General features: G+C 40.6%; 1 protein-coding gene across 1 annotated transcript in view; it reads right to left on the bottom strand.

Moving 5' to 3' along the window:
- Positions 1 to 18,853, bottom strand: part of adgra1.S (adhesion G protein-coupled receptor A1 S homeolog) — a 127,516-nt gene that overhangs the window by 50,796 nt on the left and 57,867 nt on the right. The gene's annotated exons all lie outside the window — the stretch shown is intronic.

Raw genomic sequence — 18,853 nt, forward strand, 5'->3', positions numbered from 1 at the left:
AAAGTTGGATTCAGTTTCAGATACAAGTTGTCAGAGCTTAAAAATAAAGAAATATGATTTCTATTTCATACTCCTGTGAAGGGCAAATGGGGGTCAACCCCATGTACTTTGTCTATGAAGGTTTTCATTCATCCAGGTCATGGTATATCTAGTAGAAATAAATCTAGAGCATCTGGATTTGTTGAGCAACTATGACGATGTTTCACTACTCATCTGAGCAGCTTCATCAGACAAAGAAGCTGCTCAGATGAGTAGTGAAAGGTCTTTAATGGTCACTCTTTAGAAAAAGGAAATGAAGCACACCATACTTTGGCTCCTGCCTTTAAAAACATTTATTGCAGCAGAAATGTGGCACAAGCTTTCGGGGACAACCCCTTCCTCAGGTGCAATAAAAGGCATGAGGCTGACTGGTATGGTGTGCTTGATTTCCCTTTTCTAAAGAAATAGTCTAGTTGGGCTTGGAAGCTGTCTGGATTGAATGCACCCTATGATAACAAGTAAGTAGTGTGCCGAAGATAAAAATTGTTTTAATGATTACTTTACAAGTCTAGTTGCTCTAGATTTACTTCTATTAGATTTACTTCTACTAGAAATACCCATGCAGTTTGCAACCAATTACAATTGATTTTGTCCAATCACCTAATTTTCAGTGAAAGCACATTCATGCAGCGCTCCAGGAAAGATTTGGAAAGAGGAGAAAACATGTTGTATTGCATAGAAGCCTACACACTGTGTGCTGCTACCTTTTTATAGATGTTCCCCAGCATCTATCTAGAAGCTCTTCCCAAACCCATTCACTGAAAGATGAGTGTTGCTGAGTTGAAGAGAGGTACTGGGTACAGTCCTATGCCAATCACCAATAGCACTACCACAGTAAATAAAACCAGCTGCCAGAATGCATTTTCCAAAAACTTCACATGAGAAGAACTATTTAAAACTGGACACTACATAAGGGTCAGATTTTGAGCACTGAATTTACAAGGGCGACAACAACTAGTCTTACACCCCTATTAAAGGGATACTATCATGGGAAACACATCAGTCAATAGAGCTGCTCCAGCAGAAATCCGTTTCTCAAAAGGGCAAACAGATTTTTTTATATTTCATTTTGAAATTTGGCATGAGGCTAGACATATTGTCAGTTTCACAGCTGCCCCCGATCACGTGACTTGTGCTCTGATAAACTTCAGTCACTCTTTACTGTTGTACTGCAAGTTGAAGTGATATCACCCCCTCCCCTTCCCACCCAGCAGCCTAACAACAAAACAATGGGAAGGTAACCAGATAACAGCTCACTAACACAAGATAACAGCTGCCTGGTAGATCTAAGAACAGCACTCAATAGTAAAAACCCATGTCTCACTGAGACACATTCAGTTACATTGAGTAGGAGAAACAACAGAAAAGCAGTTCCAACCTAAAGTGCTGGCTCTTCCTGAAAGCACATGGTCAGGCAAAATGACCTGAGATGCACCTACACACCAATATTACAACTAAAAAAATATATACTTGTTGGTTCAGGAATGAAATGTTGTAGCGTAGCATGAATTATATGCAGTGTAAATAGTGTTTTTATCTCCTTTACAAAATTGTGTATTTTTAATCTCCTTTATTGCAAAGTAAATTTGCCATTGGCACTGTAGGACGGACTGATAACTGTATGATTATATTAATACAATTAGTATTTGTTAAACATTCCAGTGACATGTATTTAAACTTTACGCACATTCATCAAGGCAATTGTGCAGAAGAAAACCCTGAGCAAACCACAGCAAACCGCAATACACATGAATTAAAGGAACAGTAATACCAAAAAATGATAGTGTTATTAAGAAATGACAATCTAATGTACTGTTGCCCTGCACTGGTAAGAAATCAGCCTCATAGTCTAAGTCAGTGATCCCCAAGCAGTGGCTTGCAAGCAACATGTTGACCTAACACCATTGATGTTGCTCCCACTGGCCTTAAAGCAGGTACTCATTTTTTGAATCCTACTTGAAAGCAAGTTTTGGAGGCATAACAGACCCACCTGTAGTCTTCCAGCCCACATAGTGTCTACCAAATAACCAATTGCGGTGCTTATTGGACACCCCAGGACCCTTTTTCATGCTTGTGGTGCTACCCAACTTTTTTTGTATTTAGATGTGGCTCAAGGGTTGAAAAAATTGTGGACGCTGGTCTAACGAATTGATTAATTAGTATTATTGATAAGGATATTCATGTGATGAACAAATTTTTTTGCCAGGCATGGATCTCCAGCGAATTTGCATTGTGGCATCTGCAATTTTTTTCACGCAACTCCGGCAAAAATCCACCGTGAAAAATTTTGCTGCGACAAAATTGTTGCAGAGACAAAAAAGTTGCCATATGAAAAAAAAATACCCTTTGACTTTAATGTTTTTGGACAAAAAGTCGCCAAGAGAAAAAAGTCGCAGAGACAAAAAAGTCACTGAGACAAAAAAGTCACTGAGACAAAAAAGTCGCCACAAGAAAATCTCCCATTGACTTCAATGCATCTGGAGTGAGAAAAAAAAATGTTGTGCGTGTAAAAATGTGTTGCACTTAAAATAAATATTTACGTCCTCCAGTGCGTTTTCGCAAATTTTCCGAAAAAACGAAACGGGACAGATTCGCTCATCACTAGTTATACAACCAACAGTGGTTTGTGGACCAACGACAGCCCAAACAGACCAACATAAATTCTCTGTAACATACATAAAAAATCCTAACCCTAATACTGTGTGTATTTTCTATCGACTGAGCAACCCATTTTTAATATTCTACACTTTCTATTCAACATGAATAGGCATGCCTACTCTCTAATTCAACAGTGATTTTAATCATCCATGTCCATATGAAGTTTACTGAAGCGCAACTTAATAGGGATAATAAAAATTAGGTTTTAGATTTATCCACTTAGCAGAAGACTGTGCCAACGCTAATGAATAAATATCTGCAGGAGAGTAATGCCTAATGTACATATTGCAGCAGAACCACTTCTGTTATTTACAATTACACAAGTGTACAGAGTCATTTTGTTTTGTGTCACGCATAAACTAATTACAAATAACAGCTAACATATGAAATAAAATATTATTATGATTATACATTATGAGCACAATAGCTTCATAAAGAATGAGGTTATTATGGGGTCCATGATACATTTCTTCAGCACTAGACCCTAAATTGAAACTAACTAGTTAATAAAAACACCTAGTAATAAACATTAAAGGGAAAAGACAATAAACACTATAATACTCTAAGGCAGTGATCCCCAACCAGTAGCTCGTGAGAAACATGTTGCTCCCCAACCCATTGGATGTTGCTTCCAGTGGCTTCAAACCATGTGCTTATTTTTGAATTCCAGGCTTGGAGGAAACTTTTGGTTGCATAAAAAACAGTTGTATTGCCAAATACCGGTAGAGCTTTCTCTAGGGGCTACCAAATAGCCAATCACAGCCCTTTGTTGGCATCCTCAGGAACTATTTTCATGCTTATGTTGCTCCCCAACCCTTCTTACATTTGAATGTGGTTTATGGGTGGAAAAAGGTTGGGGATGCTCTAAGGTAATTCACTATAATACTAAGGAGTATTTTTAACCACATTTGATGAAAAATACCAAAACAATATTATTTGTTGGCTCAAGCTTGTGACATTTTTAGAATGAAATCACCTACCACCTCTAAAGGCCCGAGTCGTCAGTGTTTGACAAGGTTTTAGATATAAATATACTTTTGTGTGTCACTGTAAAAACTAACCATTCATCAATATATCCCCTTTAATCATTATAAACACAAATATCAAATGTATTTATTGCACTCTGCAAGTTAGCAAATAACAGCACCTGGCTACCGTTCCATTGATGAACAACAGGGCTCCCCCAGCCAGAAAAACATTTGGAGGGCCCGGATCACATAGGGACTCCTGCGCGTACCCCCTTCCCCCGCTGCATGCACTATAAAGAAAACCCCCCTTTTTCCAAAGCCTCCCCCCCCCGGGACCAATGTCAATAGGTGCAGCAGCTCTCTATTCAGAATGGAAAACAAGAAGCAGTGGTGTAATTACGATGGATCAGGCACTCTCGAAAGAGAAAACGTTGGACAGTCTGGTGAGCTACATTTTTGTTTGGCACCTCCCTCCCACATGCCGCTTGTTTGTTTGCAACAGTGGCTGGTGAAAATTAAAAGGAAGAAGGGGCCAGGGGAAGGTAATTCCATACAGCAGACCCGGGGGGGATTGGACAGGGGACAAGTGAGTCCAGGCCACAGGGTCTACTGTATGGAATTACCTTCTCCTGGCCACTTCTGCCTTCTCTAAAGTTACACCAGTAGCAGGAAGGACTGAGTGGCACCGAGTGTCACTACAGTATAAGTGCAAAGACCGCATTTGCACCTTTAAAGGTGAACTAAACTCAACCGAAATTTGATAAAGAGGCCCACATAACACAGAAACCCCTTATACCCATCACAGTTACCTGTTTCTTCAAAATGTATGAATAAATGCCATTTTCTATGCTGAAATCTAGCTGGTTACCAGTTCTTCTCTTTCTGCATCATTTGAAATCCTGGCAGGGAAGGAGGGACTAAAACACTGATGTTACAAATTGTAACAACTACTCCACAGCTTACAGACAACATGCAGGAACTACATAACCCACAATGCATTGCACTGGGATGTTCCGTTCCTTATTGAAATCACATGTGCAGGGAATTGTGGGGTTTGGAGGATGCAGGCTGAGGACAGATGGCTGTTGATACAAAGTAACAGTAGTCAGCCAGCCCAGAAAAGTAGTCAGAGAGATCAGCAGGAGAGCAGGGGGCTAGACTTAGGGAACTGTCAGAAACCATTAGGGTAAGGCCAGACGAGGAGATTCGGGGAGATTTTGTCGCCTGGCGACTAAATGCCTCGTCTTTTGCGCGACTATCTCCCCGAACTGCCTCTGCGTTTTTCCCCATAGGCTAGAATGAAAAGTCGCCTGCGCTAATACACACGCGGCGATGTGCATGGAATTTGTAGTTTCCATTATATTGATCAGCAGAGCTAACTGAACTATATCAATTGCAAGTTGTGGGACAGTTCCCTTTTATTCTATCATACTAAACATTATCCCATTTTAAGCAGCTAGAGAAAAAAGCCCAACATTACTGAACCAGCCTTGTCCCCTGTAGATTCTGGCAAATGCCAAAGGGGCTGCTGGGAATGTCATAGACACTCACTATTTATTGGGCTCTATGGACTTGAAATGTCAGGGTCTGTTTTGAGTCTTAGTCTGGACCTGCTACAAATTCACTAAAGGGCGAATTTTCGCCAGGGAACGTTTTGCTACATTACTCGCCACTTTGCCAGGCGCAAATTAGTTACCACTATGCTAATTCACTGAAATGCAAAATTGCATCCTGGGCGCCAAACGCTGGCGACATTTCGCCAGCATTACTTCGGCAGTGCGAAGGTTTCAAAACGAAATGACGCTAGAGATCGCTTCTGCCTAGCGAAACTTCGTTACTCCTCTTACGCTTAGGTCAATTTAAATAGGGAGGGTACATTAAAGACGTATGGACGTCTTTATTAGTGATGTTGGCGCAAATGCTTGAAGTGGCCACTTTTTATTACAAATGTCCAAATAACCTGAATAAAGACAAAAGAGATCCTCTAATGCCCTAGACATGAGTCAACCCCTAAAACAAATGTTCCATGTCTCTCAAATGTCTGGGGAAAAATTTTAACCCAAGAAGTTTAATAGGACTTTTGCAGGCAATCCCGCTTAAAAAAGGACAAGTTTGAAAAGGCCCCTTCTTTGCATTAAAGGCACAGTACACTAGATTTGCTGAATAAAGAAAATATTTTAATTAACAGTTGACAAGTATTACTCACGACACCAGGTGGTCAATCAGTTCCTTCCACAGATGAACAGGTAATCCAATTTACCCCACAATCATCTGGGCCTGTGAACCCAGCAAAGGCCTTTTTATTACACCACCTACTGATCAAGCAGTCTGTTGTACATTCTACAACCCTCTTCTTTGCTCCAGTTAGGACTTTTACTTGTGCCACCTCCCTGCTTCAACCAGCTTGACACTGTGTCAGTGTCCCCTCTGACCTTTCCGGGTAGGCACTTTCCGTCACCTTGGCCTGGGTTGTCCACACTGTCCCTATTCTCACACTTTCTCTCTGACTGTGGCTGAACCACATCTACTAAGCCACGCTCTCCTCGTTGGGGTGCCAGCTGCCCGTACTCACTAACCCTGTCTGGCCAAGGCATCTAATTTAAAGACCTGTCTATCTACACCTGCCAGAAACCGGAGACCACACCCTGGACAGAACCCCTCCTTTTATACCCTTTACCACCTGTCTCTCTATTTCCCTCTAGTGGCCAAGGGGAATATTACACCCAGACTCTATGGTTCTACTGCCCCCAAGTGGAAGTTTTACCAAATTACCACTAACTAATACATACACATTTCAAATTTACATTCAGCACTGCCATACACACCAAACATTCATCATATCACAACTCAATACATTTTCAACAGTCATCACGGTTCACCCTCTTACAAGTTGCCAGCATTTTTCCAGGTTTGATGCATTTCCGGCAGACAGAATATGATGTAACTGACATAAGGTTGAGGAAGATCTAGCTTCATTTTATCAGTTCGCCTGGTCTGAGGTGGCGAAGGAAACTCTGATAAAAGAGGTAACATTCAGTAAAATTCACATTTTGGTAAATTTGTGGAGTTACGCCCATTCACTAGAGCAAAAAGTCGCCTGGCGATAGAGTGCGAATGAACACTAGCGATGGTCCCGTTCGCTAGCGAATTGTCGCCTACACCTGTTAGTAAATTGGCAATGTCCCTGTGGATGGGATCTCTGCCAAAATGTCGCCAGCGTTAGCCACTTCGCCCTTTAGTGAATCTGCCCCATAGAGTCAGATGACATAATAAGATGCTGCCCATTTGTACAGTGTAGTGTATAAGAACAGTAAGTATTCAGGAGGCAACTCCTTGGTAAGACAAATACTGACGGAGCATCATTGGGTTTCTAACCATGCACACAGCACATTATTTATTGCAACAGGATAAATGGTCTGACAGTGTATAAAGTGTGCTCCATCTGTGCCCTAATTGATGTAGTACCATACACCCCTTGAAGGGTTTGCTCATTGTACTAGTAGATTCAGTCAGTCAGAAGTGGCGTGAAGTGGAACAACCAACATTATCAGATTAAAAGCAAAATGAATCAATGCTAAAAGCTTCTACAAATCCAAAAAAGAGACATCAGAGTCGACGAGCACTTAAGCTCTATAAGGCCAAAAGATTGATATTAACTGACAGTAACACCGGTTTGTTCTAAGAATTTTTAGACAAGGTTAATTAAATATAGCACTAGGCACTATTTGTGATCCCCAATGTCTTTAACCACAGCCTAGGGTACATTTAAAGGTTCATCTGTCTAATAGCAGCACTCCTAACATTCTTTTACTCCTGATTATGGCAATGGTGTAATTGCTCATGAACTTTATTCCAAGCACACAACCTTTTTTTTCTCATTTAAAGGACCAGTAACACAATTTTTAATTATTTAAAAAAACAAATGTATATACATGACTTACCTACAATATGCTGATCTTTCCTGCTGTTTGGGTAAGAGGTTTGAGAAATCTCCATGCAGTCTCTCCCCCCACTCTTTTGCCCAGCCATACAATGTTCCCCCCAGCTTGCTCTCTCTCTCTTTATGTAGCAGCGTCTAACCTGCAGCCTCAGCTCACCGCTGCCTCTTCAGATGTGCTGCCTCTCGCTCTGCCTCTGCGACTTCCTGTTCTGACTTCCGGCACTTTGTGGAGGACAAGCGTCGGGAGCGCGCACGCAGTGGCGAACTGGTCGCCTTTTCACTGTTTTGCACAAGTAATGGAGAAAGGGTATTTTTAATTTTTTTTAAAAAAAGCTAGGTATATTATTGGGCATTATTAGGGCATGCCCATTATTTTTAACATATAGAATGCATTTTTTTAATAAAAATTTTTGATGTTACTGGTCCTTTAAATCTCTGAATATGCTGTGAAGTCTATAAGATACCTTCTGATATTTCTCTCCTTTACAGCTGCTGGGCTGTATATAGACTTGGATGGCTCTGGTGCATTTGCTGAGCTCAGTTTGTCCTGCATTCATAACTAGTGATGGGCGAATTTATTCACCAGGCACTAATTCACGGCAAATCCATGTTTTTTTGTGCCTGCGACAATTCCGACACCAGCGACAAGCAAACGGACTTTAATGCGTGTCAAATGTCGGAATTGTCGCCTGCGTCAATTTTGACGACTGCGACAAATTCGCCCATCACTTTTCATAACAAGAAACATCCCCACAAAGGACAGATTTCGTAAAACCTAAAACCATTCAGAACTTGCAAAAGCAAGTGTAAGATTTTTTTCAATATGTTAAAAGATTAATTTAGGAGGTTTCTATAGCCTGCAAAAAGTTACAGTAGAAACTTTATGGAAACTGAATGTAACATTCAACTCAAAATACTCAATATCTTCCTTTGTCTCATCAGTTTTGTACATGTGTGGGATCCGTTATCCAGAAACCTGCTATCCAGAAAGTTCTGAATTAGCCTGTCTCCCTTAGACTCCATTCTATCCAAATTTTTAAAAATGATTTCCTTTTTCTCTGTAATAATAAAACATTACTTTGTACTTGATCCCAACTAAGATATAATTAATCCTTAACTGGAGGAAAACAACATGCAGGGGCAAATTTACTTAAGGTCAAATATCGAGGGTTAATTAACCCTCGATAATCGACTGCCGAATTGAAATCCTTCGACTTCGAATATCGAAGTCGAAGGATTTACCGCAATTCGTTCGATCGAACATTCGACAGAAAAATCGAAGTCAATGTTAGCCTATGGGGAAGGTCCCCATAGGCTTTCTAAGTATTTTTTGGTCGAAGAAAAATCGTTCGATCGATGGATTAAAATCCTTAGAATCAAACGTTTCGAAGGATTTAATCGTTCGATTCTAAGGATTTTAATCCATCGATCGAACGATTCTTCTTCGACCAAAAAATACTTAGAAAGCCTATGGGGACCTTCCCCATAGGCTAACATTGACTTCGGTAGGTTTTAGGTGGTGAACTAGGGGGTCGAAGTTTTTTTTTTAAAGAGACAGTACTTCGACTATCGAATGGTCGAAAAGTCAAAGTCGTAGTCGAAGGTTGAAGTAGCACATTCGATGGTCGAAGTAGCCAAAAAGACCATTCGAAATTCAAAGTTTTTTTTCCTCTATTCCTTCACTCGAGCTAAGTAAATGGGCCCCGCAGTGTATTTTATAAGCTCTTTTCCCATTCGGCATTATTTTTCTGGCTCTTAAACACATAAAAGCACGTCTGCCCTTGAATGACAGAGCACAATTTATGAAGAAGGTGTCGATGTACATCAAGTGCATTCCCAAGTGCACAGTATGAATAGGAAATTGCACCTTCTCCTGTCATTATTTTCCCTTTTTTATGACATTCATCTCTAACAATATGCTTTAAACAGTCTTTTTATCCTACTTTATTTGAAGAAGGATGCTCAGGATTTCAAAATGTAGTAAATCTCAGTCTTGTTTTGGAGACCTTTCTCTAGTCGTGCAGTTTAGGCTGTTTGCACAAGCTTCTGATCCTGGGCAAGAACATATAATGCCCTGTCTGAACATATATTTATTAGATGCTTGGCTTCAAAGAGATAAAACATAAGGTTTTACATTAGTGTATATATCACATATTGGGTTATAGAAGATTCTCCTGCATGTTTTAATGATGAGTGAATCTGCCCCACAAGATTTGCTATGTTGCTAAAAAAATGCTCAAAACAGCGGAAAAAAAATCGAAGTAAAATAAAGTCAATAGGCAACAACATTTATTTACGAGTTTTTTACGCAGGCAACTTTTTTTCTGTGGGACGGCCACAATTTTGAACACTCAGCAGCCGCACTTTACATTTGTAACAATTTAATTTGTAACAATTTGAGATAAGCAAAGATACAATTGTAACTATTTAAGATAAGCAGGTCTCCTGGGGAAACTGAGACTCAAAGCTTAAAGGGCAATCTTACCTTCATTAGCAAAACTGTTATAACACATAAAATATGGCCCTAAATAACCTGCCAAATTTTGTAAACTGGACATGGTAATTAGGGGTTTGCCCATAAAACGAGAGTGGTAAAAAAAATTGCATGCAGTATTCAGTGATGGACAAATTTGTCCCGTTTCGCTTTCCCGCGTATCCATTTATGTCCTTAGGTGTCACAGTTAATAAGCCAGAGATCTCCCTCGTGGATTACGAGGCCACTTTTGGTGAGCTGAAAGGGTATTACCCCAATTATTGAAGCAGAAATATGGATTATTTCAGATTTTGGAGCTAGTCTCCCTTTATCAAGCATGAACCAAACCACTAGGGTTAAGACACAATCTTAATCATAGCAGATGTAAATTAGAGTCAGAAGACAGTTGCTATGTGCTATTGCTGTCTTGCTTTCTTCTTAGTGCTTGTCCCACTCATCCATTCACTGTGTGACGAACTCCCTGGTTTCAAACCAGGGATCTGTTGTGTTCCAGGTGCTGCTCCTCCTTTTTGAGCCACAGGAGGCGGTGTGGTGGTGGTCTGGCTCTGATAAGATGACTGCTGCTTTGCTGCCTCCAGGTCAGTCTTTCTCAGTACGCGCCCCCAATCCAGCTGAGGGCAATTACTTATTTGAGGACTACTTAAACCTAACTCCCCAACACCCTGTGCTGAATTATTGGCCCAACCACTTACTGAAAGCCTCGTGACCTTGATATCCTGATTGTGTTCCTGATCGTGTTTTGGTTTCTTCTCTTGTTCCAGAAATCCTGTACCTGGTAAATCTTGTCTCGTTCATGCCTTGTTTTTCCCTGCTCTGTTTCTTATCTGCTCCCTGTACACCTGATTTTTGGATCTCCTGGTATTGACCTCAGCCTTTTTTTTACCTTGTACCTCTTCCTACCTCAACCTTTGGACTGTCCCTCAACTGTTTGTTTGCCGCCTGCCCTGGAATTTCAGCCTGAATTTGGACTTGTGTTTTTGCTGCCTTATTTTAAGTTTCTGCAAAGGTCTGTGCACATTTTTGTTATTAAACACCATTCAAATTATTTAGCACATTGGCTCCTGTCTGTGAATCCTTACACACTGGTTAATGTGTCCTACTTCTCCATTCTTAAAGGGATACTGTCATGGAAAAACATGTTTTTTGCAAAATGCATCAGTTAATAGTGCTGCCCCAGCAGAATTCTGCACTGAAATCCATTTCTCAAAAGAGCAAACAGATTTTCTTATATTCAATTTTGAAATCTGACATGGGGCTAGACATTTTCCCAGCTGCCCCATTCATGTGACTTGTGCCTGCACTTTAGGATGGAATTACTTTCTGGCAGGCTGTTATTTCTCCTACTAAGGGCTATTCCACACGGGGAGATAGCGACGCGTTTGCGGTCGCGGCGACAAAGCGCCGCGACCGGCGCAGGCGACAGTTTTGTATGGGCGCCTATGTAAAAACGCCTGTGCTAACCACACGAGGCGATGCGCTTTTCAACAGTCGCCTGAAAATGCCTCGCCAGGCTTTTTCAGGCGACTGTTGAAAAGCGCATCGCCTCGTGTGGTTAGCACAGGCGTTTTTACATAGGCGCCCATACAAAACTGTCGCCTGCGCCGGTCGCGGCGCTTTGTCGCCGCGACCGCAAACGCGTCGCTATCTCCCCGTGTGGACTAGCCCTTAATGTAACTGAATGTGTCTCAGTGGGACTTGGCTTTTACTATTAAGTGCTGTTCTTAGATCTTCCACGGAGCTGTTATCTTGTGTTGCTATCTCATTATCTTCCCATTGTTCTGTTGTTAGGCTGCTGGGGGGGGGGGATAGGAAGGGAGGGGGTGATATCACTCCAACTTGCAGTACAGCAGTAAAGAGTGATTGAAGTTTATTAGAGCACAAGTCACATGACTGGAGGCAGCTGGGAAATTGACAATATGTCTAGCCCCATGTCAGATTTTAAAATTGAATATAACAAAATCTGTTTGCTCTTTTGAAAAATGGATTTCAGTGCTGATTCCCACTTCCGCATTCCAGGGGGATTTATGTTTTGCCTGCCTTTCTTTAAGACCTTTCGTATGGGCATAACTAAAACTCGTGGTGTTCCTTCAGCTAAATGACATTATAATCGGAAGCAACATTTGTTAAATGCAGAGGAATCTAAGGGGACTTTGCAAGGTGTTAATTGGAGAGAAACGCATAAATTAGGGGGTTGTGGCAGAGCTTTGTACTTCTGCCTTTAAAGATAACACTGGAAGGTACAACCTTTAGAAGATTTAGAAGAGATGACTCAGACACAGGCTGATTGATCTTAATTCAATTGACCCAACAGTGCCTTTCTTTCTTATGGTATGTGTTGAAGATAAATAAATGAAAGATGAATATATTTTATGTGTGCCTCACATATGGCTTCTAGAAAAAGAGAGCGGGTGCAGATATGATGTTTCCAGAATTTTCGCAGGAGTTTCGCAAATTTATTGCCGGCGGCGAACCGCGTAAATTTGCCGAAAATTGACATATAAATGTTGCATATTGAGCCTGAAAAAGATTAATTTTGTATTGAGTAGAAGATGTTTGGTATCGTAAAGGAATGAAAATATCGTCATTTGGAATAAGCAGGAAAATGGAATTTATTATTATTATGATTTACTGGCTTATTGTCACAACTCATGCGCTTTCTTCTCTTTCCTCTCCTACATGAAACTGTCAGCTCCCCAGGAGTTCTGTCTGTGATTCTTCTTCTAAACTCCTGTGGAGGATGATGTTTCCGGGACCCCTGTTGTGCTAGTCCTCATTAAATAGAACTGGTGGTTAAATCAGTAAATAGTTCTTAACAATCTGAAAACCATCGACATTTGACTTAATTCTTTGGCTCGGACCCTATAGATTGAGCTAATGTGGCACGGATATCCATGATTTATTGATGCCTTTGTGAAATTTCAGTTATTAACACTTTAATGACTGACAAGCAAATTTTCATTACTGTGAGAAAAGTGTTTTTTTCGACACATTGATCAATGCAGATCAGTGTGTCAGTTCGTCATACTAGAATCAACAAAAAAAACCTCAAGAGAAACTACTGAATAAAATCACTGCACGGGTTTCAACCATTCTTTCAGGTGTCTTTAACCCACAAGACCTACAGTATATAAACCGAATGATTCATCTTTGTTTCCTTTGATTTTATACACATTGCATATTTCCCTTTCATTACTGTGGGGATAACCAAGGCAGATTTCATTTCAAATCACAGTACACCAGACTCAAGTCATGGCTTGTAATTAACTTCGCTTAAGAGATTGATATTGATCATTGTTGTATGATTGCTTCAAGTTCAAGTTCTTTAACAGATAATGGAAGCCTGATCCTCTTTGCGTATGATAGACACTGGGAACTGGGAATTACAGCACACTGCCTCCACCTAGAGGGCACTGAGGAACTACACCTCAGGGGACTTCCAACAGGAAAATAAAACAAAAAAGTTGCAGCAAACAAAGATAAACTTTGTATAATTTGAAGAAAAGCAAAATGCAATTACTAACAATATAATCTGCACTGAGGTACTGGTGTGGGTTTTCCTCACTCCTGCCACAGTCTTTCCCAGGACACAGTCCCACTCCACTCTGGGTGGACAATACCTTTCTGTCCCTGGCAATGTGTCCCTTTCCCAAGAGCTCTTTATTTACCCCAGGTAGCACTACCTGACCCAAAGTAGTTGCTCCTACGCCCAAGCCCCACCTGTCCTCATACACTAGAGCCTTCAAATAACTACCCTTAGGCGGATCACCCACTGCAGACTCACGCGGTTGGTAAAGGCATACACAGCAACTATGCAGAACTATCTCTTTATGTGGTTGGAGCTCTAAGCTTTCCACGCTGAGCAAACACAGCCCCTTCAGATCCTGTTACATAGTTACACACATAGTTACATAGTTAAATCTGGTTGAAAAAAGACCAATGTCCATCAAGTTCAACCAGTACCGCCATCAGAAATCGCAGGGCCCTATACGACAAAATTTCCTGGGCTGCGCCCACCACAAGCCCCACCTACAGGTCTGCCCTCCCCAAGCCACAGGTCCACCCCCCACCACACAGTGGCGCCGCAGCAAGGGGATGCGGGGGCTGGGGGGCCCTGGACAGCAGTCCTGGTGGGCCCCAGGCCCCCCAGTCCGACCCTGTATATATATAAATTAATAGAAATTTACCCCAGCACTCCAACATATAGCCCCCTGGGAAACCTATTTTTGCACAACTGAACTGTAACTAACACAAAAAGAGACACTTTTAGTTACAAAGTTTGTACAAAGCATGCATAAGCTGACGCGCCCCGTCAAGGCAGTGTCCGTGCGTCAGTCCTATCCTAAGTGAAAAAAGTATTATCTTTGGGGGGAGAAAGATCATACCTGCTTTTCTCTTTGTCTAGCATGATCTCTTCCAAAGACACCATTAAGCGGGGGTTGGGAGAGCAAGCATCAAGGAGAGCACCACCTCCCCATATATAATATAATTAAATCAAAAAAATGCAGCTCAATCCCTTTTTTTTTATATATATATATATATATATATATATATATATATATATATATATATATATATATATATATATATATATATATATATATATATATATATATATAATACAATATTGGTGGCTAGGGTTCCCACATGTCAATAAAAAGATATTGGTGGCCAGGGCTCCACCCATTAAAAAAATATTGGTGGCTAGGACCCCACATGAGAAAAATAAAATTGGTGGCCAGTCCCCCCCCACATTAGTCAGGCCCGTTAATCAAGTAAGTGTGGCGTGGCCGGCCCCCCTTACCCTCGGGACCCCCTACAACTCTCCCCCCTGTCCCCCCCTGATGGCTGCCCTGAGTTCAACTCCTCCAAATGAAACCGAGCATCCATACATACACACACTGACCCCTCCATACACTCATATAAACTATGTATACCTATATCTATACTAACTATAGATTTTAGTATCATAATAGCCTTGTTAGCATTACCAGGCAGCTCCTTTACTTTCTATTTTTCTATGCCGCCTCTCTGTTTGCTGGTTCCCTCTCGTTGCTGTCTCTGGGGCTCCAGACCTCTCCATAGCCAAGCTCCACACTGGTTCTGGCTGGATGCTGCAGGTAGGGCTCCTTTATAACCTTTACCGGACGATTCCATGGATTTTGTTCCAACCTCCTCTTTTTCCCAGCCAATTGGGCTACTCCCTTGCCTATAACTGGGCTTTATGAAGCCGAACAGGGAGAAAGGTTCTCTGGTCCCTACACTAGTAATTTTGTATGGGGATTTGGTCTGAGGATGTTGATATAAGGTCATTGTCCAAATTAATCCCAGTGATTCATTTATGTTGCACGTTTTTTAGGACACTTCTCAGATTGCGTTGCAAACAGGATGTCATTTATTTGAGACATTATGACTATTTTGCACCCATGAGTAATGAGGTTATACATCATAAGTTATACTGTTTGCAGGTGTTGTGTAGTCATTTTGTGTTATGCCATTAATATCTTTGTCTCTTGAGGTTCATCTATCAGCATACTATATACCTAGACACCTTTGTTGAGCTCCAGCTACTTTTTAGATATTATTGTACTCACACTTCTTGGTTTTATACATCTTTTTACAATTGTTTTAAAAATAAGTAGTGATGGGCAAATTTCTCCTGTTTCGCTTAGTTGAAAAATTCACAAATTTCCAGTGAAATTCGTGAAACGACGAAAACTTTGTAAAAAAAATTAACGAAACTCGAAAATTGACGCCCGCGTCAATTTTGACGCTGACCTTAAAGTCAATGGGCGTCCGAATAGTATTGACGTGCCCCGATTTTGACGTGAGCAAGTTTTCAGACTTACGTCCAAAATTTTTTTGCGGGTGTTTTGCGGATTTATTTGCCTGTGGCAAAACGCAGAATTTCGCTGTGAATTCCCGCCAGGCGAATTTATTTGCCCATCATTAAAAATAAGCTATATCTGCTGCTAACAATGCATCTCCTTAAAGCCCAATGCAGTTCTTCCAAAACAAAAACACAGAAAGTGTAAATTAATATCGATCTTCATTGATGTCAATGTCCAGAGCCTGCAAATACATTTCTACCAAGAATTAAAATATTTTGCTTGTTTAGGGCATGTGGACTGATATCATATATAGAAAATAGGATTAAATTAAATTCTTAGTAGGGAGGTTATTAAAAAAAAATTCTAAGCACATTCCATCACATTCTCTGTCACTCTGTTTTTGTTAACGGAATAATTGGGGCTCCATGTGTGCCATAAAAAAATACATGAAAAATAAACTGAGCTACATCTCAGTGTTAGCATTTTCTTAACAAAAGGTTTAAAAAAATCAAGGCAACTCCGTTAACTAAAATATTTATTACAATGGCTTTGCTGTAATTAAAGGAAATTGTTGTTGAAACACCTAATTATGGAAAGCAGCAATTTATGCATTCCTGTTTCACTTTAATGGAGAAATTGTCTTGGCATCGGTGCAACATTATTCAAATATATACAAGCAAAACAGATCCTTTGTAAGTAAAGGAATATGGACATGGCATTCAAATACGCATTATTAAAATAACATAAAAAAGTAAAATGCAAAGCGGTTTTTGCATAGCAATTAATGTAATTGTTAACTTTTAAAATGATTTGCATTAAAATTATTCAAACCTTCACTTTGCACCTCAGCCCTCATTGGTGTTTGAAGGTCATAGACCAGGTTTATGGGGTCAGCGCTTTATGATGCATCTAAATCTCACCAATCTGTACTACTGACCCCAGGGACCCTTCAATTCAGTTCTTTTGCATACATTTCCTTAATAGTTTTTCTGGGCACGAAGGGGGGCCCGGCAGTGCTGCAGTTTTGAATAGAGCCGGGCCCCCCTTGAGAGCGCCGAAGCCTGCGGCCACCCCGAACAGCGGAAGTGCCGAAGGACCCGAAGCCACGAAAACAGCCGAAGCGGCGAAAAAACCCAAAGTCACGAAAACAGCTGAAATTGAAGTCCTGAAGCTGCGAAAAGACCCAAAGTCACGAAAGGAGGCGAAGTTGAAGTCCTGAAGCTTCGAGTTCAATTCTACTAAACACCAATGTGGGTTTTTTTTTTTTAATCCCCTGGCCACCAATGTATTTTAATATTCTATAGGCCCCTGCACACAATGTTTTTTTTGAGAAATTTTTTTGGAGCCCCAATTTTTTTTAACTTGTAAGGGAGGCCCTGACACCAATGTTTTTTTTTAACATATAAGGGGGCCTTGACCATCAATAGCTTTTTATAACTTGTGTATGGGGGGGTTTCTTTTTTAGTGCTGATGTCTGTGTGGTCTTTGGGTGGGATGGAGTGGGGCTTGGGTGGGATCTGGGCGCTAGTGTGGGCGGGGCCCAGGGGGGCCCCGAAAATTTTGTTGTACAGGGCCCCGTGATTTCTAATGGCAGCCCTGACTCCTGATCCCTTTCTGTTTACCGCAAACTTGGACTTTAACTCGAGGCTTCCTCCTTGGACTTCTAAACTGAAAGCTGATAGGCCACTGACAATCAAGAGACAGAAAAATTATCATATTAGAAATAAATGTTTAAAAGTACTAACTACAAGTACCCGTTTTACAGTATCCAGTACTCAGAAATCCAATAAATCCTGTAGTTCGAATAAAAAAAATTTGGAGCAACATTTAAGAATCATTTTATGTAAAAAGACATTAAAATAGAAGAATAGGACATAAAACTCTACTCCTTCAGACAGATTACATGAATTAATGGCTAAAATGACTGGTCTATCTGAAGGCCTCTCAAGAGGTTTATGTATTTCCGGACGGCGGTAAAGAGCACCAATTCTAGCTTGTTAATAAAAAAAAAAAATACTCAGACCATTGTGATTTAACTTCAAAAATGTATTTCTTAGCAAGGTCACACTTCAATTGTCTGTAAGTCTCTTAGTGATTCATGAGCCATTTTGCCTTCTTAGTATAGTATGTCCTCATCCTACGAGGATCAATTATCTTTTTTCATGCTCAAATTTAACTTCCTTTCCATGTAATGATTACCTATATTAACCGTTACAGTATATTAACCGATTATCTATATTAACTGTATTACCATTCTTATTACTACTCCCTGTTAGTGTGGTATAAGTGTGTCCAAAGTCAAAGTTGTTTGTCCAGTAAAAATATAAATTGTTAAAGGGATACTGTCATGGGAAAAAACATGTTTTTCAAAATGAATCAGTTAATAGCGCTGCTCCAGCAGAATTCTGCACTGAAATCCATTTCTCAAAAGAGCAAACAGATTTTTTTTATATTCAATTTTGAAATCTGACATGGGGCTAGACATATTGTCAATTTCCCAGCTGCCCCAAGTCATGTGACTTGTGCTCTGATAAACTTCAATCACTTTTTACTGCTGTACTGCAAGTTGGAGTGATCTCACCCCCTCCCTTTCCCCCCCAGCAGCCAAACAAAAGAACAATGGGAAGGTAACCAGATAGCAGCTCCCTAACACACGATAACAGCTGCCTGGTAGATCTAAGAACAATACCCAATAGTAAAAACCCATGTCCCATTGAGACACATTCAGTTACATTGAGAAGGAAAAACAGCAGCCTGCCAGAAAGCATTTCTCTCCTAAAGTGCAGGCACAAGTCACATGACCAGGGGCAGCTGGGAAATTGACAAAATGTCTAGCCCCATGTCAGATTTCAAAATTGAATACAAAAAAATTCTGTTTGCTCTTTTGAGAAATGGATTTCAGTGCAGAATTCTGCTGGAGTAGCAC

Source organism: Xenopus laevis, chromosome 7S (genome assembly GCF_017654675.1).
Source record: "Xenopus laevis strain J_2021 chromosome 7S, Xenopus_laevis_v10.1, whole genome shotgun sequence".
Taxonomy (NCBI): Eukaryota; Metazoa; Chordata; class Amphibia; order Anura; family Pipidae; genus Xenopus; species Xenopus laevis.